The sequence below is a fragment of the Stegodyphus dumicola genome, chromosome 1 (genome assembly GCF_044657685.1).
Source record: "Stegodyphus dumicola isolate Sdum_Otavi_A_Nest chromosome 1, ASM4465768v1".
NCBI classification, from domain to species: Eukaryota; Metazoa; Arthropoda; class Arachnida; order Araneae; family Eresidae; genus Stegodyphus; species Stegodyphus dumicola.
In genome coordinates this window covers 282,589,991-282,614,768 of record NC_140768.1, presented here as the reverse complement: position 1 = coordinate 282,614,768, position 24,778 = coordinate 282,589,991, and the positions used below count along the sequence as shown (strand labels likewise).

The window sequence follows — 24,778 nt, the reverse complement described above, 5'->3', positions numbered from 1 at the left end:
TTCTTTCGTCGAATCAGCTCACAAATCATACTTAAATAAGAACTTAAAAATAATAAAACTCTTAAGAAAAATTCTCATATATATTCAAAGAATGACATGTTTATTCTGCTTCTTTCGAATTCTAAAATGTAATTAACAACTCACTCGAACGATACATCGCTGCTGCCGCAATAAACCTTAAATATGAAAAATAATTATTGCGCATTGAAGATACGGGTGCTAGAAGAGTATATTGATATTTATTACTTCCTATGACCGAAGACGCCGCGCCTGAACGAAGCCTTGTTATGCACTGTTGTACTCAAACAATTCGATCCACTAAACGAACATGAATTATGAAGAAAGATGTTTTCGAGGGGTCAGAAATGTATTCACAGAAATTGTTTTTCTAGGTCTACGTTTTAGATGATTGGAGAGATCTATAGAAAGGATGGTTTGCGAAAGAATTTCTGAATCTCTATCCCAAGTGCCTTTCGTACATGGAAAATTGTCAGTGAAGATAAATCAACTGAACAATTTCAAAATGATAATTTTTATAACCACATGCATGATTGCTGAACTTCGAGATGAAATTATTTTAGAGAATAATAATCATCATATAATAGATCATTCAGCGAAATATTGCATTTAAAAGAATATGAAGGAAGCGAAAAGTTAAATAACTGCCCAAATATACAACTGAAATTTTGCATAATGGGACAAGACTTTTCCCATAATAAAAACAACCATGTTTCATTCAAATGTGCAATGTTAAGTACAAAGCTTCTGTTACTTAAAACAACTACATAATAAGTGTACTTCATCAATAAGCACAGTGTACTTCATCAATAATGGTTACGAAAAATGTTGCAATACATGCCAAGAAATATTTCTTACTTAGACAGTTGCGTTTGTGACGAAAGAAGCATATCAGGGCACTACTCTTCTGTTAAGCTTTCGTTAAGGTCCATTTTATCGATGTGATCTAAGTCATGCATTTCAGACACCCAAGTTTCTCCCAGAAACATTACTGGGGTCAACGGAATAAGGTCCTTAGAACCACTGGAAATATACATGAGTGGTTTAGAATAAACTACAGCTTCGCAATCGTATAAAACGCTCATCAGCTCCTCAAGTGTTACATATGACCTTATGACCTTCCCAAAACACGACCTAGAATTAGCGTTTTAAGAGTCAAACTGCGCTGAATTTTTTAAGTGTTGTTCTTTCGACAAAATTGGTTAGAGATGAAAAAAAAAAAAAAAAAAAAACAAGGTCGAGAAAACTTTACCTGACTTTCCTTACCTCATAAATCTGTCAGATACATTTATTCAGATGGCTTTGCTGATTTCACGGTGGTCTTAGGTAGTGAGTGCTGCATGCTGAAAATGCGACTTGTTTTCCAAATCATCTTGATAAACTGCAAGCTGAATGTGGTAGCCCTTGACCCCAAATCCTCTGACCAACGTCGCAGAACCAGATTCCGATAAAAAGTACATTTCTAACTTCGACTTTTAATTGCTAGATGTTGCCAAACAATGCACCTTCGGGTACTTTTCTGCTGTAACTGGCTAGGTTAAAACTAATTACTATTATTATCATTATTAGCTCAAATGGACAGAGTGAACGACATGGTGCGTCGAATCACTTTAAATGTCCGAATCACTTCACGAACTGTTGCCCCCAAATATAATCGCACCGTATTATATTTAAAGAAACTAAAAATTGAATAATTTACATGAACGTATCTATGTTTCTCGTTTTGTGAAAAAATAACGGTACCTAGAACTATCAAATTCTGAATAACATAGCCCTCCACCCGGACATGGGTACCTGGAAGCCCGAATTGGGAATTTGTTTTATTGTCTGTTTCTTATTTTGTAAAACGTTAACGAATTTTTGATTAAAAAACTCAACAATTTCCAACGAGCAGTGGAAACACTGTAAGGAATAAAACATTTTTATCTCCAGCTCGCGAGACTGTCTATCAGAAATTCTAAAGATGTACTGTTTTAAAATATTTTTAGTCCAATACGGCGTCAGCCCAAACGCTCTGGAAACGTTTATGTGTCTCTAAATGGGGAAAAAAACGCTCGTTTGGGAGTAATATAAAGTCTAAAACTTTCAGATTTTTTAAAATTGATTTTGGTGACTTCTTGATCAGTATACACTATAATCAGATTTTTTACCATCTTAGGATAATATTAGGAATTTTGACCCCGTTAGGATTATATGTTAGTATAATTTTACGGATCTTTAGAAAATATCAGTACGGTTAACTCTCAATTATCCGTAAGAGGATTAACCGTGCCCTGGCTAAAAACAAAAGATATGTAGGCAACAATTATTATTGGTCATAGTAACTACAACTACTTCTACTAGATAATAACTACTACTTTCACTTCAACTTTAGTTTCAGTTTAGTTTTCGAAAGGTTGTCATGCCTGAAATCAGTAAGGAGTTAGTGAGTGCTACAAAGAATAATAAAAATGTTATATATGAAAAAAATTGATTCTTGCTTTTGCTTTTTGCCTTTTAAATTACTATAAAAAGAACTTTCCAAGCAACTACATTCTTGGTGACCTCGGAATTATTGATAAAGATGTCAGAAAGTGAAGAATCGGCGATTAAAGAAGAAATAGCACGGGTAAGTGTGAAAATACCTCCCTTTTGGGCCAGAGATATGGTTTTATCATATAGAAGCACAGTTTTCTATTTGTGGAATAACTGCCGAGGAAACTAAATTCAACTACTTAGTTTCGCAATTGGAAGCAAAATTTGTTGAAAGTTTATGGGATAATATACTGCTTCTAAAGAACGTGTCTTGAACACTTTTAAAGAAATTGAAAATAAACGTTTACAGAGACTGCTAACAGGCATAGACTTGGGAGATAGTAAACCTAGTCAACTTTTACAAAAAATGCGAAATCTTACTACCGATGGCATTTCAGATAAAGTTCTTAAAAAACACTACTTCTGCAGAAAATGCCAGATTCTGTGCGCAATATTTTAATCGTTAGTGATGAAGATATCGAAAAACTGGCTCTAATGGCCGATCGTATAATCGAAATGCAACCGAAACAAGAACTATACTGTGCCAGCAGTATTGTTTCTCCAGGAGCAGATGCTATTGCTGAATTAGGACAGCAATTGCAGCTTTGGATAATAAATTCGAAAAACTAACTGTTACAAGGAATTCTCGCCCTCGCTGAAGAAATAGCAGTCTATCATCTAATGATCGAAGTAAGTCTCGGAGCCGTTATAACCCTAATGGCAAGTACTGTTATTTCCACTTTCGTTTTCGAGAAAAGTGTTTTCCTGATAGATGCAATAGCCCCTTGTGCATGGAAAAACAACTCCCCGGAAAACGAAAATCAGCAGTAGAATTAGCGTCAGACTCTGCTGCTGTAAATAAAGAAAAATGCCGTAAATTCCGCTTATTTATCACGGACCAAAAAACAGGTTTACATTTTCTGGTTGACAGTGGAGCAGAGGTAAGCCTTATTGCTCGTACTTCTAAACACAAACTTATTAGTGACTATAAATTATATGCTGCAAATAATACAGAAATTGATACTTTTGGTACAAAAGTTTTAATTCTTGATCTTGGTTTACACCGAGAATTTCAATTCCATTTATTGTAGCAAAAATTAGTAAACCCATATTAGGTTCAGATTTTTTAAATAATTTCAACTTATTGATTGGTATAAAACATAAAAGGTTAATTGATGGTGTGACGAACCTTGCAGTTTATGGTGACATCGCACCCATCTCTATTAATGAAACTATAAATACAACGGGCAGCTTATGTAAATATTCTGATTTATTTGCTATGTATCCTAGTATCACAGAAACAAATTTTCTTATTTTTACTGTAAAGCCTAATGTGAAACATCATATTATAACTAAAGGACAACCTGTAAGTTGTAAAGCAAGACCATTAGACTCTAAACGGCTGGAAATAGCTAAAAGAGAATTCAAATACATGCTAGACAATAACATCATTAGTCTGTCCAGTTCAGAATGGGCAAGTTCCCTACACATAGTGACAAAGAAAGACGGTTCTTTCCGCCCATGTGGGGATTATAGAAGACTGAATGATTTAAGTGTACCTGATCGTTATCCCATTCCTCGAATTCAAGATTTTCAACATATTTTAACTCATAAAACTATATTTTCTAAAATTGATCTCTTTAAAGCGTATTTTCACATTCCAATAGCAGATGAAGATAAAGAAAAAACTGCCATCATCACACCTTTTGGTCTTTACCAATTCAATGTCATGAGTTTTGGTCTCAAAAATGCCCCGCGACCTTTCAGAGGTTCATCAATGAAGATTTTTATGGCCTAGACTTCGTGTTTCCATATTTCGATGATGTGTTGATTGCCTCTTCTTGCGAGGAAGAACATCGTTTACATCTTAAAACAGTTTTCCAGCGTTTAGATAAATATGGTTTCCGAATTAATATTAGCAAATCAGTTTTGGGAGTACCTGTAATAGAATTTTTGGGCTATCAAATATCTGCTGAAGGCTCAAAACCTTTACCTCAAAAAATTAAAGCTGTCATAGAATATCCATTGCCAGAAACTATACACCAACTTCTTTCCTTCTTAGGAATGATCAATTTCTATCGTAATTACATGAAAAATGCCGCAGAAACTCAAGCTCCTCTTCATGAACTTTTGAAAGGATCCACAAAAAAAGATCGACGTAAAATACTATGGACCAATGAAACCAGGAAAAGTTTTGAAAAATGTAAACAAGATATTGCTCAAGTAGTGTTAATGGCCTACCCCAATTCGGATTACCCTCTGGCACTTCTCACAGATGCATCCGATTTGGCTATTAAGTCAGTTATTCAACAAAAAGAACCAAATGGATGGAAGCCTATTGCAGTTTTTTCAAAAAAGCTTAATGATGCCTAGAAAAATTATAGCGCTTACGATCGCGAGCTTTTGGGTATATATTTATCCGTTAAACACTTTAAAACATTTACTTGAAGGCCGCGATTTTACTATTTATACGGATCATAAGCCCTTAACGTTTGCTTTTAAGCAAAATAATAACAAAGCCTCTCCTAGACAAATAAGGCCCACCAGCGGCCGAGCGGTAAAGTCGCTGAACACTGGTAGTTCGGTCCGAGGTTCGAATCCCGCAAACGGGCTGGCTGCATGGGCGTTTTCGTGGTTTTCCCCATGTGTAACGTGTATACGAGTCAGTTTCCCTTAGAAAGTCCTCCACGAAGGCATCCCTCCTCTTAGGCAGATAGCCCTCGAGGCTTTGCCATAATCACACACACATCACATCACAACACCTAGACAAATAAGACAGCTACAATATATCGCACAACTCTCATTCAATTATATGGCGCAACCTACGCCATATAAGTGGTCAAAACAATGTGTTGCAGACAGCCTATCTAGAATTGAGGACATCGATTTACCTGTTGTTGATTTTGACCTGATAGCAGATGCACAAATTAATGATGATGAACTGCAACAGTTGAAATTACATTCCAAATCATTGCATATTAAACAGCACCAATTACCATCGGGAAAACTCTTATATTGCGATACCTCTACTTCTAATATCAGACCATTCATACCTAAAACTTTTCGGATGAACATATTTAATGCAATTCATGGTTTAGCTCACCCTGGAATCCGAAGTACTGTAAAAGAGATTACTAAAAGATTCATTTGGCCCGATATAAAAAAAGATGTTAAACAGTGGGCCCAAACTTGTATCGATTGTCAGGAAAATAAAGTAACTAAACATGCAAAATCAGAATATTCTCAATATCAAGCACCAGACGAAAGATTTAGTGTCGTGCACATTGATTTAATTGGGCCTTATTCACCTTCTAATGGATACACTTATTGTTTGACGTGTATTGATCCGTTTACCTCTTGGATGAAAGTGGTACCGTTAATCAAATATCACAGCAGAAAGTATAGCAAGAGCCTTTTATGAACATTGGATAACACGATTTGGTGTACCTTCTTGTGTTATTACTGACAGAGAAACTCCATTCATTTCAGAACTGTTTCGAAATTTGTCTTCGCTATGTGGAGTAAAAGTAAACCATACAACTTCTTACCATCCTCAGAGTAATGGGAAAATTAAGCGTCTACACCGTACTTTAAAAACAGCTATTAGATGTCATAATTCTCTTCATTGGACAGAAACATTACCAGCAGTTCTTACGGGTTTGCGAGCTGCTGTACATGAGGACTGTAAGTATACAATAGCTGAAATGGTTTATGGCAAAACTATTAAATTACCTGGCGAATTCTTTGAAGAATCAAACATGCCAATATCTAATGATAATTTTGTAAGTAATCTTCGAAATCAGATGGCCCTCTTAAAGCCCTATTAATCCAAATCCAAATGTAAACAAAAGATTTTCATCCCAAAAGATTTGTACACATGCTCGCATGTGTTTCTGCGGGTTGACAGAGTAAAAAAACTACTAAGGGAAGCACCACTGTCACAAACCGTCAGTTCATAGAGCAAAAACAGCTACGGAAAATGGTATAAGAAGGAAAAGCAAATGCGCAGGTTAACAGTAGTGATAGCTGATGATGTCATTTTAGATAAGACATGTCGTTATTCAAAATATTATGTAATTCAAATATTGTAATACAATCGGTATAAACGTTCTTCATCATTTCTTAAAAGTAAATTCAATTTTAACTAAGTCAAGCGTACAGCTATTAGACTTTTATTTCACATTGATAATTCTTATTTAAATAGTACAGAAATGAAAACAGAAACAAACAGCATGTGCACCGTGAAACGAGAAAGAAATGTGTACAGGAGTAGGAAGAAATGGGAAGTGAAAGAAAGTAACCGCTTTTGAGAAAAAGAACTTCGAATACTGATCTAAATTCATATTATCAGGTTCAATGTTTCTTCTAACTTTCTTCGGAAACATACAATGACCTGACTAGAACAGAGAGCTTACTAAAGCTATGTTCACTAATTGTAGTAAGTGGACAGGATACAGACGAAGGGTATACAAAACCCTTTATTTTTTTCTTTATATACAATGACTTCCGTACTTCGGAATACAATGACCCTCCACTCGGGGTCTAACTTAAAAGATATCAAAATAAAACTAAACTCTAATTTAACTTTAGAATAAGATTGGCCTTATAATAACAGAAAGCGTATGTAGCACAGAGACTGTGAACACTACAATACGTTTAATTTATCAAGAGGATTAAAACCTCTGGCCTGGAAGGCAAAGTAGCAACTGCGTAACTTCTAAGGTAAGCGGCCTGCTTCGAACTCACGGCTTCCTCTCTTCTGCTTGGCAAAAAGGCCACACTTAAATACTTGGCGTTCGCCAGACAACTTTGCATAAAACTCCTTCACGCTTATAATTCTGGCCGGAAGTAGAAAATAAGAAGTGATAGTAAAGATTTAAAATAAAATAAACGTTAGTAAAACTTAAGATCCTTACATACTTCCCGCCAGAGTTAATTAGTTTGAAACTGAGGTCTAAAACGACCTTGTTGAAAACTTTTAGCTCTAGAAACTAACGCGAGACCAACCTTTTACAAACATAACTTAGCTAGAAACTAGAAAATTTTAAAAGAAAGAAATTTGTTACAATAGCAGCTCCCGGAATATACAACAATCTTTTTTCTTTTTCATCTGTACTGCATCAAAACAGGAGCTTTATTCAATTCTGGTTCCTTCCAGAGATCTGGAAGGAAAACTAGTTTAATGAAATGTTACAGAATGACATTGTAAATAACATATAGAATATACTTTTCTTAACATTCTTATTTCATTCATGACTATTTTAATTATCTCTCCCCGTGCTCTCTGACATGTGTTGTAAAAACACCAAACACGAATGTGTTTCTGTCTATGTGTTCAACACTTCCTCCTATAATCAAAACACTAACGTGTTAAAATTCAACATACGAGACCTCTTAACACACCCTAATTTCAACTCTAGACCCTGAGGTACTATTCTGAAAGTGGCTAACTCTAAAGTGTAGCGTCAGAGAGCCTAACTACATCATTCAACCTTTAACACATATTCACCATGATTTAATCTTTACAGTCACACGAATAACAAATTTTTTAACATTACTTTCACTTTTACCATATCACGGTATTTCTAAACATTCAAAATAACAGTTCACATGTATACAAGAACATATCAAGATGCCGTTAATTTTACACATTTGAAAACATACATTAGTAGTACATTGTTAACTTCTATTCTTTTCAAAGCAAGTGCCAATTCTTTCTACATTGAAATAATAGTACATTTCAAAAAGTCTTTCAGACTAAAACTTCTTTCTTGTTAGAATGTTTTAAATAAAATTTATACAATAACTTTTTACAATATTTAAGTCTTTATACAACGCTATTATACATCAACTTTAGTTTTACGCGCGAGTAATTGAAAAACATAATAAGAAAATCGGTCACAACTCATTTCTCGCCCTTTTGGCGATAAAGGTAGACCTCGCATGAGGTAAAACTTCTTCAAATCTGCCACTTGCAGTAAGAATGAAAGATTAACTTAAGTTTGTAAAGTAACACAAAATTTTACTTATCTTTGTAATATTCAGACATCCTTTTCTGGGCCCAGTCTTTAAAGGTGCTGCAAACCGTAGCTTGGTTGATCCTCCTTCTTGTACGGGCTCGCCCTTCAGTGCTTTCCTCTGGAAGCTTCCGTTTTTCACCACTACGGCCACCCTTGAACATCTTCCTTCTGTCCTCTGCTTGTGGTCTTGGCCGTTTGAAGGCAGCTGGTCTTGGTGGAACCGGGAAACTTCTGTCGTGATCCTGCTTGGACCTCGTTGTTGGCCGTTCAAATTTTTCTTGTACTTTTTCCTCCGCCGCTGATGGCCCTTCCGCAGTTCGGCGACTTTTGCTGCGGAGAGTTCTGTCGGATGAGTCAATCTTCCGTTTCACAGCCGGGTTATAGTTGCCGTCCTTTCTCCCGGTCTTTTCCACATACGTCGTCCTTCTCCCTTCTTCATTCTGGGGGTGTTCGTGAACTCTGTTTTTTGGACGGTGGAACGACTTCTTTTTCTTTGTACCTTCAATTTTTCCGCGGGGCAATTTTCTTTTCACTTGCTTCTGTCTCTCATTGGCTTGCCCTTGTACTTGTCGTTTTCCCACCTCTGGAACTTGTACCTGCGGTGTCTGCCGTACCGGATCCTGCAAAAGATCTGAAAAGATTTGCATTTTATTACGGTCATAGAATGGTTTTATCTGGTCAATGTTTGCGGAACAGGTTTCGCCATTTCTTGCCTTTAATACTACAACAGCGTGAGTTATTTTTTCTATAACATATGGTCCTTCAAAGCGTGGGAAAAATTTGGCAGTTTTATCTTCTGGTGCTGAAGAAAGTGAATGCTTAATTTTTAGTACTTCATCCCCTACTTTATAAGTTACTCCCCGTCGTTTCAAATCATAATAGAGCTTCTGTTTTCTTTGTGCTACTTCCGTATTCTTCTTTGCTTCCTTAATTAGTTTTTCTATATCACCCATTTTAAATTCTGGGGCTCTTTGTTGCACATAAAATAATTTATCTAACGGTGTTATAATCTTTCTGCCTAGAAATAACTCAGCAGGAGTTTTGCCCGTTGTATCATGTTTTGCGGTCCTAAGGGCGAAAGCAAATTCATTGACATAGTTATCCCAGCTTTTATGAAAATTTTTAACATAACTACGGATAATTTTCACTATATTTCTGTTGACCCGTTCCGCTATATTTGATTGCGGCCGATACGGGACCATTTTTAAATGACGTATGCCCAGTTTTTGGCACATGTCTTCAAATATATTACTTACAAATTGAGGACCATTATCCGATATAACTTTTAGGGGCGCCCCGTATTTTAAAATATATTTATTTAAAATAGAATCGGTAACTAATTTCGCGGAGGCTCGTTTTAAGGGAACAATTTCGGTCCATTTACTAAAATGATCAACTATAACAAGGAGATAGCGACTTTTGTTTAACTGACTTTTTGGGAAAGGGCCCAATAAATCGATACCGATTATTTCATTTGGAAATTCGGATTTAATACTATTTAGAAACCCGGCCGGGCGGAAATTAATATAATTAACGGCTTGACATGTTGGGCAGGACTGGACATACGCCCTTGTTAACTTTTGCAGTTCAGGAAAGTAGACTGCCTCGCGTACGCGTTGAGTAGTTTTTCGAATACCAGCATGAGAAGCTAAAGGGCTGTCATGGAACTCTTGCAGGATATTTAATCTAAGACTAGCTGGGATAACAGGTCGAAATTCGTTGTTGGAATTCGTAGTTTTTGTATAAAATAATAGACCATCTATTAGTTCGTAATGGGCCGCCCTATTTCTTATCGCCACAATATCTTGGTGGCTAAAATTTTCAGGATCCTTCAAATACTCATAAATACTTCCAAACTCAGGATCCTTACCCAGTTCGGTTATTACAGTTTCTCGGGAATTTATTGTACACGCTGTCAGCATTGCAACTTTTACGGTATTACCCTGTTCGTCTAATTTAATTCGTGACAGGGCATCTGCTACGATATTTTCCTTTCCGGGGGTATGCTTGATTACCAGATTATATTCTTGCAGCTTGAGTGCCCATCTTATTAACCTTGGGGATAAATTTTTTCCAGAGTACAATCTAGTTACCGCCGCATGATCAGAATATACTGTTATCGGCGCCTTTCCAAAATAGACTCGGAACTTTTGCACTGCTAACAGAACTGCAAGTGCCTCTCTCTCGGTCGCGGAATAGTTTCTTTGTGTTTGATTTAAAGTTCGGCTAAAAAATGCTACTGGCTGCTGATTTTGCGAAAGTACCGCTCCTACCGCATAATCCGAAGCATCCGCTGAAATTTCTAAATTTTCATCCTTTTCAGGAAATTTCAACACAGGGGCTTGCGTTAATGCTTGTTTTAATTTTTCGAAAGCACTATTGGCTTCGGTCGTCCACGAGAATCTTGCCTTTTTCCTTTTTAATTTTAACAATGGCTCAGCGATAGCCGCAAAATCTTTTATAAAGGACCTATAATATGAACAAAGTCCTAGAAAAGAAGAGAGCTTCTTTGCCGTGTTTGGAGTGGGATACTTTTGTACCGCGATTATTTTTGATTCATCTGTCTCGATCCCTTTTTGCGATATTTTGTAACCTAAATATTTTAATTCAGGGGCTGCAAATTTGCATTTTTCGACATTAACTTTTAGACCGGCCTCATTTAATAAAGAAAACACCTGTCTTAAATCCTGTACATGTTGGTCTAGATTATCACTAGTAATAATGATATCGTCTAAATAGATAAATGTGGACTTTCCGAGAACAGGTCTTAACACAATGTCCATGCATCGCTGAAATGTTGCTGGGGCGCCTGAAAGGCCAAACGGCATTCGCAAAAATGCATAAGTGCCAGACTTGGTTATAAAAGCAGTCTTAGGCACGTCCTCAGGCCTGATCCCTATTTGAAAATAACCATTCGTTAAGTCTAAAGTTGTCATAAATTTGGTTGATTTTATGTTCCTTAAAATTTCTTCTATAATCGGTAACGGATATACCGGATATTTCGTTATGGAATTTAATTTACGGTAATCAATAGCGAATCTCCACCTTTTTGGATGCTCCAAAGGATAATCATTATTTTTCTTACATAAAACCACCGGACTAGCATAACTACTTGAGATAGGCGTTACGATCTTTTTACGTAGCATATCGGTAATATGCCATTCTATAATTTTTTCCTTATTCTTATCATACCGGTATGGTTTTTGACGAACCGGCAATGCATCTCCGGTGTCAATACTATGGTTAGTAACCTGGGTAAATCCTGGAATATCACTAAATAAGGAAGCAAATTCACTTACCACTTGTCGGATTCTATCTTGCTCGTCATTAGGCAGGTGGTCGAGATTTACCCTTGGCGGTTCAACCTTTTCTACACGCACTGGTTTCATCGTCAGTTTAAGAGACGCTTCATTAAAATCCAGTGTAGCTTGTGCGTTTGAAAGAAAGTCTATTCCTAGTATTAAGTGTGCTTGCAAATTCTTTACTATAAAAAACATCACCTTTACTTGTTCGTCCTTGATACGGATGTACAAAGGTACTTTACCTACGCACTTACATTGTTCTCCTTGCGCCGCTAATACTGTTGTATTATCCGCATTATATATGCGGTATTTGCGAAAATACTTTCTAAAAAAGACTTCTGCCACACAGGAACACTGCGCGCCGGTATCCAGGAGTGCGGTGGCCGGGATATTATTTACCAAGACTTCAATCTTCGGAAGAGTTAAATTTTTCACCATTACTGTATTTAACTTGTAGGAAGAGGGGTTTTCGTGGCCTTCGGATTTCCGCACCCTCTCGTCAGCAGAAATCCGTTTTAGTTTAAATTATTTTTTCTTTCGGTGCTTTCCTTCTTTCTCCACTGGCCTTGAGACTTTTTTCCTGGGTTGCTATTGAACTGTCGACGTTCGCCGGCTGTTTTTGAATGCTCGGGTTTCCTTGCCCACTGATTCGCTTTTTCTCCGTAGCCATGTGCTTGAGTTTGCTGTAGTCTTGGCGTACCAAATTGGTTTCGCTGTTGATATTGGCGTCTTCTTTCAACGTCCGCCGTTCTTCTACTTTCAAACTGGATTGCTAGCTCAAATAATTTTTCCAGTGTAGTCGGATTTCTCAATTCAATAAAGTCTTGCACTTGGGGTAGTAACCTCGGCAAAATCACTTGAATTATTTCAGGATCCGGACGGTTTCCATACAAGAGCTTGAAAACGTGAATTTTTCTTAAAATAAACCTGGAGAGGTTTTCCATTCTTTGTTGATATATACTGAACAGTTCTGTTTCTAATTTCGCACGATCCCTTACAACAGGGAAGGCTTTTAGTAGGGCAGTCTTGAAATTTTCGTAGGTATAGGTGGGACTTCCTGCTTGACCCAAGAGACTTCTGCCGATACATTTGAACCAGTTAAGCGCTTGGCCCCTCAAAGCGCTGGTAGCTAAGGTAACTTTTTGAAACTCGTGCACGGGGTAGAGCATGAAGTGGTCATCCAATTTTTCCAAAAAACTGGTTACCTGTGAGTTTCCATTAAACGTTGCTTCCGGTTTCATTGAAGCGCGCATGGTCTGGACAATATACCCAAATCCTTCCAGGGCGGCAGCTGGCATTTCTGGATTCTGAGCTGTTTCTGCAGGCAGCACAGGTTCTTCTTGAAACTCGGCCATGGTTATTCTTCGTCGGGCGCCACTATCAGGTTCAATGTTTCTTCTAACTTTCTTCGGAAACATACAATGACCTGACTAGAACAGAGAGCTTACTAAAGCTATGTTCACTAATTGTAGTAAGTGGACAGGATACAGACGAAGGGTATACAAAACCCTTTATTTTTTTCTTTATATACAATGACTTCCGTACTTCGGAATACAATGACCCTCCACTCGGGGTCTAACTTAAAAGATATCAAAATAAAACTAAACTCTAATTTAACTTTAGAATAAGATTGGCCTTATAATAACAGAAAGCGTATGTAGCACAGAGACTGTGAACACTACAATACGTTTAATTTATCAAGAGGATTAAAACCTCTGGCCTGGAAGGCAAAGTAGCAACTGCGTAACTTCTAAGGTAAGCGGCCTGCTTCGAACTCACGGCTTCCTCTCTTCTGCTTGGCAAAAAGGCCACACTTAAATACTTGGCGTTCGCCAGACAACTTTGCATAAAACTCCTTCACGCTTATAATTCTGGCCGGAAGTAGAAAATAAGAAGTGATAGTAAAGATTTAAAATAAAATAAACGTTAGTAAAACTTAAGATCCTTACAATATAACCAAATGAACATATTCTCAGGATTAAACTGTTTGCAAATAAGGGTTAGTTGTAACAATACTTTTCTGTTGCTTATTATATAGATTATGAGTTGTTCCCCTTTTCCGTGATTTTTAACTGTCCTCGGATTAACCGTAATTTTGAGTTAACCTTGGACGTCGTTCCTGGTATTATCCGGAATCGGGAATTGTAATTTCACTTAAACTTTGGAGAATTTTTGCTTCACATGAACCAGCCTCTGAGTTTTAAGCAATTTTTATCATACTTTGTGGTTTAATCTGCACCACTATTTACAAAGATAATTCGAAACAGATACAATAACAAACTGTAATCCGAGATTATTATTGCTAGACATAATGTTCTTTAAGAATGGGAAAACAAAACATGTATGACTAACTCATGGTAACAACACATAATTTTAAAGTTGTTCTCTTGTATACAAACTCTGCCTACAATAATTTAAATAGCGAAAAGTAAATTATTATTACTTAAATTAATTCACCGTAAAAGAATTTTTATAAATTTTCGAAATTAAGCAAATAAATTTAAACTTGTATTTTATGATGGTATTATATAATTACAGAACTACTAGATAACTAGAACTACTAGAAAACTGAATTTGAATGGAATTTAAAATAAAAATAACCCTATAATTGCAATGCTGCAATTTTCAAAATTTTATTAAAAAGCATGTGGCAAAACATATGTTTAAAGATTTTGTATTACCTTACATTGTATCTCGTATTGTATAGCGAAACATCTGATAGGGAAAATTCCTTGGCATGCTACTTTCAGCGATTATGATAGCGATAATGATTCTACTTATTCGAATTATTCAAGAAAATCGACTACATCCAAAGAGATGCCTGTAATTGCTTCAAATGAGCCGGCGCTTCAAAGTATAATTACTACTAAATTCTACTAAGAAAAGAAAACCGCAGGAAGTCCTAAAAAAATAACCGATAATGCTAAGAAATTCAAACCTTCTCCTTCAAATTTTGAAGCAGTAGTTAACAAATACAGAAATGTTTTCACTAATTTAACAGAAGCTATCTCGCAAGAATATCTTAATACTCAGCTTCTGACTAACCCAAAAGATCTCTCAATCAAATTAGAAAACGAAATCGTCGATAAATTACACTATATTGAGTCTATGAAGACATTAACCTCCCCACCAGCGACAGAAATGCGTTCAAAGTTACAAGAAGAAATTCAACAAAATCAATTCATTTTAGCAAGCATTCAGAACACCCCGAAGCTCGCAAATTCTAAAACAGATGATAAAACAATAAATCAGAAGGATTGGCAAACTCCAAAGAAAACCGCGAAAAATTCAGAGTCTATCCCACCAGCAGCTATTCCTCAAAATAACAGATTTGAAACTCTTAACGAAAATAACGAAGATATGGAAGTTACAGATGAAACGCAGATGACTACAACACAGAATAAAGCAGAAAATAAAACGAAAATTTCTCCATTAGTCATTCCAGAAAACGATGTTGATTGGCCCGAAATTGACAAAATGCTCAGAGAGATTTGTAAAAACGAATTTGAAGTTACAATCAAAGCCAGACAGATTTTTCTTTACACTACCACCGAAGCCGATTATAAAGCTACAGTTGATAAATTCAAGAAAGCACAGATTAGTTTTCATACGTACCAAATTTCCTCAGCCTCTTCAATTAAAGTTATACTTAAGAATATCCCAAGATCCTACACAGAGCAAGCAATTCACGCAGACTTAGAACGCAGAAACTTCCCTATAATTAAAGTAAAGCGATTCACGAAGAAAGCAGAAGACCAAATTATCCATTTACCTATATTTTTCCTTGAACTAAAAAGAAATTCTGCAGGAGAGAAAATTCATCAATTAAACAATATGTTCGGATTCAATATCACAATAGAAAAATATCAGCCCAGAAAACGCCCAATTCAATGTTTCAATTGCCAGGAATTCAGGCACTCCCAAAATAATTGCTTTAAAAAGGTCAGGTGCTGTAAGTACGGACAAAATCACAGATCCAATACATGTAAATTAAAAACAGATGAAAAACCAACTTGCATTTACTGTCACGAAAATCACGTTTCTTCTTATGGTGGTTGTAAAGTATACAGAAAAAGATTCAATCATTTAGAGAAGATAGAAAAACCACAAGAAATTTTCACTAGAGATGACCCGGATTCATTCAAGCTTCAGGCCAAACTAATCAAGAAATGCCTAAAAACCTTTACAGTGACAAAGTTAAGCAGAAAAACCCGCAGAAAAATTTAACAGAAATCATTAACATTTTCAAAGATCAGAAAACCCTTTATCTCATGAAATCAATAACCACAATAGCTCAGAGAATTAAATCAGCTAAATCAAATATGCAGAAACTTTGTCTATCTTTTCAAGCCATCGAGATTATTTTGAATTTTGCAGATCAAGATTAATTCGCAGCTTCTCTCAAGACAAGCGTAGCCAAGCGGCAGAAATCCTCAAGATGCAGATCCTCAACATCGTGGAGCTACGTTTACTTCTCTACTAGAGACTCTGCATTAGGTGCAAAAAGTACGTTCCATCTTACTGGATTCAGCTCATCATTAAAGACACCCTACTTATAATCACGTTTCTTCTTATGGTGGTTGTAAAGTATACAGAAAAAGATTCAATCATTTAGAGAAGATAGAAAAACCACAAGAAATTTTCACTAGAGATGACCCGGATTCATTCAAGCATCAGGCCAAACTAATCAAGAAATGCTAAATTGGTAATATTGGTAAAGGCTATTGGCTAAATTGGTAATATTGGTAAAGGTTTTATATTACCAATATAAAAATATTGGTAAAGGCCGCACCAGGCCGATTGCCTCTTAATTGTGTTACGACATAGACATACACATAGACATAGTTATAATATGAACGAAATATAACGCTGTTAAGTGAACCTAGCGCCTTAGTTGTGAACCTAGTGTTGCTGTGGTAAACAAATATAGTGAATTTTAAAGAGTGCATTTATTCTATTGTGGTTTATGCGCTATCGACAAAGTAGATTTAGTTCAATTCAATAAGTTTAAATGAAATGCAAGAAAAAATGGGTATAATTACACATCAGATTGGTGATGTGTAATTATACCCATTTTATATTTGATGTGTAAATTATACCTAAAACATGGGTATGATTACATATCAGAAAAATGGGTATATCCGTACAAGGAAGTTATGTGGTGCACACATCAGATTTTTTCTTCTTATTTCAGTCTTAAGTTCATTTCTTAGGCGCTTTTAACGCCGTACGAAAGTCTTCCCGTGTTTGCATAATGCATCTTTTTTTTTTTCAAAATTTACTAATAGGCTTATACAGCTCAGTCTTCTATCTTTACAACAGCCATACTGTGAGAAATATCAGTCATCGTCTGACTAAAAACGAATATACTGTTATCATATCTAATAGCTAAGCTACAAACCAATAATACTAGAACATGAATAAATGGATGCAATTTAAGATTCTGAATGTGTTTGTTTTTTATTGCTACGTATATAATTTTTATTCCGATTATTCATCATTTCGGTATTCGGAGAAGTGTGGCTGTATCCTTAACTATCCTTATATTTCATAGATATTTTTATTCGCGTCTGCAGAATTTTAGTAAATGAACTTTTTTATCATAATATATCTTTGAATTAGTAAATTTCCGTTGCATACGAAAATTTATATATATGTATTTTTTTTTCAAAAAACATAAGGAGGTGCATCTGAGAGGTCAACGTCATCTCTGAACAACATCGATTCGACCCGGGTTAAGATTTTTCGTGGTTTTCCCGATACATAACATGGACGCGAGTTAGTTTTCCTAAAAAGGTCTTTTATGAACGTTTCTCTCCGCTTAGAGTTAACCCTAATACACTTCGTAGTAACTAAACTAAACAAACCGAATTGCACTTTAACATACGGGTAATCTAGATAATAGGGAGATTTAGACGATAGGGAGATATAGAACCATAGAGATCTAGATGATTTTGATTTTCTGTGGATATGATCGAAAAGGAGAACTGATGCCCAATATAAGTGTAACGTTTAAGAAATATTAGCCTTCCGCCTCTTCAAAGGGTGGTAGAAATGGAAGGTTTCATTGTACTTTGCATGGCATAAAATGGAAAGAGACATACATTTTTATTATTTAAAAAAAAAAGACACAAAAAAATTGACGGAAGATGGCTGTTGCATTTGTCCCAAACGACCACTTGATCTAACCCAACGGTGTTAGTTCCAAAGACTTTCAATGTTTCTTAATTTTTATTTATTGATTAATATTAGGGGGTCCCCACACCATAACGTTTAAGAAAACGTGCTCTATAAGTAAAAGTAAAATCTATATATGAATTACGTAAAGTACTTGGATAATTGGTTGGTACCATGTTAAGATTAAAATGCTGTTTCATAAAACTGAAAGCTTTCTTATTTCCTTTTTGCATCTGTATTAAAATCTCCCACAGTAACCACTGGTATATCCTTTCGACATGAATCTCTGTTGTTGTTGTTGCTTATGCTGACGTAGTCTGACTAAGCCCACGAAATTCCCCGTGGAAAGGAGCGCAAGATTACGCCTGTCGTTGGCAACAACTTTGAGAACCTAACAGCTGACGTTGCGATTTGGCTCAGTTCTGCCCCCAATTTTGATGGAGAGCCTCCAGAGTGGACGTGTCTTGTGCATTTTTGCCTAACTTTGAGACGTCACTAGGGCTCAACCACAATTCCCTTTCCAAACAATTTTTTTTTTTGTGTGTGTGTGTGTGTTTTCTAATGGTCTCTTTCAATTATCAAATAAACCATACACGAAAACTAAAGCTTTTAAGGTTATTTAGTTATAAGCCTTCCACTAAGATAAGTTTTGCGTCTTAAATTTAAGATAAGTTTTTGCGTCTTAAATTTTTGTATGTCCTTGATGAGGAACTTGGTCCTACGTTAAAATTTAAAGTGGATTAATTTTTAAAGAATCTAATATCATGATAAGTGTATGTGAATAACAAAAGGCAAATTTCTGTAGAATGCTTACAGGATTAAAAGTAATCTAAATGAATTTTAACGGATAGGGAAGTGCAGTATTAATCATCGTCTGACAAATTCTTATTTTTGGCATCAATGTGAAGCCATCACGGAAACAGCAGTAGATTACTATGCTCTAGCGCAGCGGTGCCTAACCTTGTGTTCGGGAGCCTAAGTGTGCTTGCCAATCGTTTTGTATGTGCTCGCCAATCGTTTTGTATGTGCTTGACAGCCCGATTAGGTGCTATAAACAAAACATATTTTAAAAATACCCATTCATTTATATTTCTTGATAGTTAAAATATGGTAAGCATTTATAGTCATAAGAGATATCTTGCAAGACGTTATAAAATAATTGATTACTGACTGATGAACTTGATAGCGAACATGGAATCTTATTGCTTCATTCCAATATACTCGGAAAACCTAAATGCACTGAAAAATAATTTTGAACTCCCCTTCTCTGATTTCCATAACGTTCAACCAATATTATTATTCATCTCAAACCCATTTGCCAAAATTAGTATTTCAGATGTATCACATAAGATTGGAAATATGTTTAACAAAAATGTTGATTGGCCTCGCGGCAGGCAAAAATGTGCTCGCGATAGGCCAAAGGTCGGGCACCACTGCTCTAGGGAGTAATAACTTATTCCAAAGTTCCTCATTATTTTTCTTTCAGCATCTGGATTCTGAAGATATGAAAAGAAAACGTGTTAGGAAAAGAAATTAAGTACCCGTGCCTGGAAAATAAAGAATGCTGGCTTTCTCAGAGAATATTCTCGTGGCAATCACTTTCCAAGAAGACCACATCTAAAAGTGACCAGTGTTTTTGAGAACAGATATTAATATGGACATTAAATAACATTTCTATAAGAAGGTATCCTCAGTTTATGATCCAAATCATCCGGACCCGTGGGTGTTTGTATTATAGATTTCACTATGAACATCAAAGAAAGATTTTTGCTTTGGATGGAGAGTTAAATTTTCAGTTTTTAGAACATGGCGAAACTTGTTAGGAAGGAGATAACACACGGTTCCGAAAGGTTTTTTATAATGTTCTTAGAAATATTCCTCACCTTTAGAAATTTTCGAGTTACGGATGTAAATGCCGTGAAAGATTTCATTACATATTGTTCTATATCATGAATAATAAAATATGTTTGAGAAAATAATTACAAAATGCTTTAATCTTTAAACTTGAAAACTAAAATTATAATTATTATAAAAACAAATATAAATGATAAACACTATTTTCTCTTCGATATCAATAGCTGCCTGGGTGTTGAACTTGTGACGTCAATTTAGTCAAGTCTGGCTTTTAGTCATCTTAAGATGAATACAAACATCTGAATTTTCGTTGGTTACTTAAAATTCTCCTATTCTTACTTAAAATAAATTTCATTATGTGGACATATTTGCTCGAATTTATAAGTTGAACGGAATACGGTCAAAATGGCAAAGACTTGGAATTATGGATTACGGATCGGTAGTGCTAATATTATGAATTTCTAATTAACTTGAAATTATATTACAATTTTTGTTTTTTGAAATTAGAAATCCATGTTCGCTACTGCTGTAATTAAACAAAAATGAAAATGTTAATATTTACAGTTGAATTTTTTTATGTATTCTTCAAGTGTTCATTTCATATTTATGTTTTATAACTTATTTTTATATATACTTAATTTTCAAAACTCAAGTGGGTCACTTCAAAGTGTGAGTCATTCGGATCATATCTTATTGAGGCCTGTTTTATATAATGTGAGCGTACACTGTTTTCACTATACAATGTGCAAAGTTATGCTCAAGTATACTTTCCTAAATGCAGTTAAGATATTGCTGACATGGTAACGGAAAAGACTACAGTTTCATATTAAACTACAAAGGAAAAATCTTTAGTTCCTTTAAATGAAAGCCTCTGTAGGGATAAAAAGAGAAAAATTGCATCCTATTGGTAAGGAATTATAGCAGTCCTCTATGGTGTAAGTGGTTAGCACACCCAAACAGCAATTGCAAAATAAATGTTCTAATCTCGGCTAAGGTACAGTTGAGTGTACACGTTTCCTGCTTTAAAAACACAAAAATGTTTACTATGGGGTCCGAAATATAATGTGGTGGACAACAGTTAGTCACCATTTAGATTTTGTCGACTGCATAGTTCGTTCCTGTATCAGTTGCTTTTTAAGCGGCTGAGAATGTAAGAAATCGCATTTCTCCATGCATCCTCTCGTGCTATGCGTGAGTGATGCTCCAACTGGCAGTCTGAACATCCGTGGTTCATATCCTGGTCAAGAGTAGATTCTTCAGGTTTATTGCTACTAAAAACATAATAGCCTCTGTATATTTATACATGCTATCTATATGCAGTATTTATTCTAAACAAACAAAAAGAAATCTCTTGGAAAGTTTCAAAACCAACGATGCTTCTATACATAGATCATTATTTATTACAGAGTTCAATCTTAAAATTTTTGTCAGATCTTTAATAACAGTTTTGTCTCACCAAGAACGTTATTATTTTTGATGAGAGAAGTTTAAAATTATTAGTAAACGTTTGCCGCTCATGGGCTAACTACACGCAAATATTATTTATTTCAACGATTTATCTTGCATTCAATAATTTATCTTGTGTTTCATCGTGGTTTTCCGGAGCAGGTGAACCACAGAAAATTGATCATTGTGGGATTCAAACCACAGATTTTGCAGGTGGATATGCTACCACAGGCAGCACAAAAGCCCACATTGAAAAATACGATATTTTTTTTTTTTTTACATGTTTCGTTATTTCAAACGCATTTGTGGAGATGAGAGACTATAATTCGGATAATCGAATTCGGATAATGATTCCTTATCGACCTCTTATTTTAATTCGAGCACCATTGCACAGACATTTACGATGTAACGAAGTAGGAAACGTGAAAAAGCAACCATGCCGTTGCAAGAGTTCGAACCATGGATCTTGCAACTCCATACTGACATGCCGCCACTCACACCACAGGGGGATACACTGGCCAATGAGATAATTCTTTACAACTAAAACTAAACTCAGTGGCGCAAACAGCCCTGATGGGCCAAGGCCTGCAGTGCCCCGAAATCTGCTTTCTTGACCATGGACCCCGGGTGCGTAAGCATATGCCCTGAATAAGTGGTCAGCTTGTCGCAGGACCCCCAGTGTTTTGCCCCCAAGCGAACTTGGTACTCATTTTATCGACCCAAGGGACGGAAATCAAAGGATGAAAGGCTGAGTCGACCTTGCGCAGCCCGGGGTCCGAACCCCTGATCTGTGGTGCTGCTCCGTGATGGGCTAGCCACTGCGCTACCGGGCCTCCAATTCTTTACAATCTTAAGATTTTTTATCAAAACTCCAGAAGCAGTATTTTTATTAAGGAATACCTTTTTATGAACCTCAATTTTTAAGGTCATTATTAAACTTTCAATGCTAATTGTTTTTCATACAAAGTATTCTGTAAACATAGCTTGCGTTTTACTCATAGACAAGAATCGTGTACACTTTTTTTCCTCTTTTTCAGCCATTCTGCTATCAGACAAGTGGGGGAACAAGACCTTAAGTACAGAGCAACCACTTCCAGAGGAACGGGCTATCGAACTTACACCAGTGATGCTTAGAGTTACAACAAATCTATATCCTGACTACTCACATATCACTTCTCAAAGCATCAGGCAAGCGCTTTCTACATAAATATTGCAGTTCAGAAGTTTGGAAAAGATACGAATGTATCACTCATAAAGCAGCACACTCCTTGCTCACAAGACAATTCCATTTGTTTCTGCAAGATATTGCAGATATTTTTTAACTTCTGAAAGTTATATGTCTGTTTATGTAAATAAAATGAAAGATCATTAATAGCTCTTTCTTCTTTCCCAGTGATCTAAGAATCTAAGATAGTATTTAGCAGCAAAGTGCCTACTAGCAAAACAGCTCCAGACTCTTAATTATATAGAATTACTAACGGAAAAAGGAAACACTCCTAGAAATTTTAAGAAAAATTACTCTTAATTCTTCGAAAATGTGTTTCCCAGAAGCTTCCAGAATGTTGCTAAGGCTCAGTAGAAGGGTTATCTCAATAGCTTTGACTCGCTTTTGCACTTACAATTCAAATGTCAATCTAACAGGAGTTAAAAGAATTCAGAATACAGGAAATAAACGAATATACATAAGCATAATAAACGAAATAAACACATACACTATAATAAAGAATACTAAATTACACTATAAAAAAATCTGAAAAGTTTCAGATTTTAAATTACGTCCAAAGGGGCGTTTTTTTTTTAACGTTTTGTGTGTTACCTTTATTTAATTAATATCATGTTCTTTGCACTTAAATCATAAAATTCAGTTCAATAGCAGTATCGCAAAATAGTTTTAAAATGAGCATATCCTTTAGAATTTCCGATAGGCAGTTCCGCGCGCTGAAGATAAAAAGGTTCCCCCCCCCCCGTAGAGTGTTGCCATTGCTCACTTGAGTTTGTTAATCAAAAATTCCTATAAGTTTTATAAAATATGAAATCGATCATAAAACAAGTTCCAAATTTCAAATTTGGTCTTCCACATGCCCATATTCGTAGGAGGATTACATCATTCAAAATTCGATGGCTCTATGTACCGTTATTTTATCACAATGCGAGAAATATACATACATTTATGCAGATTTTTCATTATTTAATTTCTTCAAATATAATGCAGGACTCTAACATTGGGGGGCAACAGTTTGAAAATTGAAACAGACATTTATAGTGATTCCACGCAAAATCGCAAAACGAAAACAATAGTCCTTCAGGGACAAAGCCTTTTTGGACTAATAATACACGTACACTATAAATATACAATTAAATGGCTTCAAATTCAAAATTAAATTAAGTAAACAATAATTAAACTTAAAATTGTTATGTTATTTTCTCGTTCCTTGCGGCATGCCTTCGTGGTGTAACTAGAAGCATGTTCGGCTGGCATCCGCAGTTCGAATCGCAGCGAAGGCATTGCTGATTTTCCATGTTTCTCGGCTTGAAGAAAATTTGAATTCGGTCTACCGTGGCGCCCGAACTAAAATGCGGTGGATGATAATTTGTCACCACCAGGATTTGGCTAACTGGATTCCTGCCTTCATGTCGCTCCTCATGTGACGAAGAATGTCAGACATTTCTTCCTCTTCGCCGCGTGATTTCGTGGTGCAAATGAAAGAGCGTATGTCTGGCAATCAGGAGGCCAGAGTTCGAATCCTGCCTAGACCACTGCGCATTTTTCACGTTTCCTCCTACGGCAAACTAACAGACTCTGCAAAATTCAATAATTAAACAAATAAACAATTAAACAAGTCAAAACAACTTATAAGCTATTTTCTCCCTCCTTTCCTTATGCCTTCGTGGTGTAATTGGAAGCATACTCGACGCGGATTCGAGAGGTCCGGGGCTGGAGTCCCGGCGAGGGCACTGCACGTTTTTCACGTCTCCAGCCCCTCCCCGCAAAAAACAAATTCTACAAATGGTGAGTGAGTGCACTGCTATTATGGCTTCCAAGTGGCAGAACTAATAGGTGGTGAACGATAATTCGTCATCACCAGGATTTGGCGATAGCTTTCCTAATCTCCAGCGGCCCTTTAAAAGGGGCAGTATACAAGATATTTTCTTCCTATTTTCCGCATGCCTTTGGGGTGTAATTGGAAGCATACTCGACGCGCATTCTACAGGTCCAAGGCTCGATTCCCGGCGAGAGCACTGCAGATTTTTACGTCTCCAGCATAAAAAAAATCTAATAACTCTACAAATTATATAACAATGCAAAAATACATAAAAAACAATAATTACAAAAATTGGCATAATGTTCAACATTATTTTTCATGCAATTAATCTGTTTTTCTTAACTTTCATTATTTTTAGAATGGATAATGATGCTTGAGACACTCGTTTTTCATAATAAACCTA

At 36.0% G+C, this 24,778-nt stretch overlaps 1 long non-coding RNA gene across 1 annotated transcript in view; it reads left to right on the top strand.

The window, feature by feature from the left end:
- The window catches only part of LOC146999569 (uncharacterized), a 64,670-nt gene extending 41,973 nt beyond the window's left edge, over positions 1 to 22,697 (top strand). The window contains exon 3 of the long non-coding RNA XR_015039830.1: positions 22,369 to 22,697. This is a non-coding gene — a long non-coding RNA (uncharacterized LOC146999569). The remainder of the gene's footprint in view (positions 1 to 22,368) is intronic.
- Positions 22,698 to 24,778: the final 2,081 nt, after the last annotated feature.